We start from the raw sequence: 1419 nt of genomic DNA on the forward strand, positions 1-1419 counted from the left end.
CAAAAAAAAAAAAAAAAAAGAATTTGTATCTTATTCTGATATCAAAAGAGCTTTGGAAAAGTTGGATGGAACTGAAGTCAATGGCAGAAAAATCAGATTAGTGGAAGACAAGCCAGGGTCCAGACGATGCCCATCCTACTCCAGGAGCTGGAGCCATTCAAGGTTTCACTCTCAAAGCAGACATTCCTGTAAAAGCAGAAGCTGAAGCAGCAGCAGCAAAAGCAGTCATTCTAAGAGCAGATCCCGGTCCAGGTCAAGCTCCCACTCCCGGAGCCAGAGCCGCAGCTGGAGCAAGAAGGAGAAGAGCAGGAGCCGCACCAAGGACGACAAGAGCCGCAGCTGCAGCCTGGGCAAGAGTTGCAGCAAGAGCAAAGGCCAGGCCGAAGAGAAGATCCAGAACAACAACAGCACCGGCAAGTCCAAGACTCGGAGTCCTAGTAGGCACAAAAGTAAAAGCAAGAGTCGGAGCCGGAGCTAAGAGCCGAGAGTAGAGGAGGAGAAGCGGGGGAGTGTGAGCAGGAGCAGGAGCCAGGAGAAAGGCAGGAATCAGGAGAAGGGCCTCCTCAAGAGCCGCAGCCATGGGGGCAGCAGGAGCCGTAGCCACAGCAAGAGCAAGGACAAGAGCAAGAACAGGAAGAGAAGCAGGGAGGAAAGCCGCAGCCGTAGTTACGGCCGCAGCAAGAACGAGAGGAGCAGGAAGCCAGGCGGCAAGTGAGACAGCAAGGCAGGCAGCAGCAAGAAGAAGGAAGACACTGACCGCTCACAGTCGCGATTGCCCTCCCGCTCAGTGTCAAAGGAGCGCGAACACACCAAGTCCGAGTCTGGACAGAGGGAAGGCCAAGGGGAGAGTGAGGATGTTGGCACCAATCAGGAGACCCGCTCTAGGTCAAGATCGAATTCCAAATCGAAACCAAACCTTCCGTCAGAATCACGCTCCAGATCAAAGTCAGCTTCAGAAACCGGATCTTGGCCCAAGTCTCAATCCAGGTCTGCTTCCTGATCAGCCTCCCGGTCTAGATCTAGGTCCCACTCAAGGTCCTAATTGGCTAAGACCACAGCTGGAACTACCCAAGAAGTCTTTTGTACATGTTTGGTAGCTGTAGCACAAGTGATGGAAGTAGAACATGTCACTGCTGTACATTTTTAACTCCCCTAATGGTGTGTCTATAATTGTTATTCTAAGTGCTTCCTCTCAGTAAAGCCTGCTGGCACCAGGCCTTCCTGCTTGACTGAAAAAAGTTTCTCTTTGAAAACCCCCCTTTAGGCTCGGCACCTGTGGCTCAAGTGGCTAAGGCGCCAGCCATGTACAACCAAGGTGGCGGGTTCGAATCCAGCCAGGGCCCGCCAAACAATGACGGCTGCAACCAAAAAATAGCTGGGTGTTGTGGCAGGCGCCTGTGGTCCCAGCTACTTGGGAGG

The 1419-nt window shown here is 52.8% G+C and overlaps 1 pseudogene; it reads left to right on the top strand.

Annotated features, from left to right (window-relative positions):
- Window positions 1-1042, top strand: part of LOC100965167 — a 14702-nt pseudogene extending 13660 nt beyond the window's left edge.
- Window positions 1043-1419: the final 377 nt, after the last annotated feature.

Source organism: Otolemur garnettii, unplaced genomic scaffold (genome assembly GCF_000181295.1).
Source record: "Otolemur garnettii isolate 467f Iridium unplaced genomic scaffold, OtoGar3 scaffold00319, whole genome shotgun sequence".
Lineage (NCBI taxonomy): Eukaryota > Metazoa > Chordata > Mammalia > Primates > Galagidae > Otolemur > Otolemur garnettii.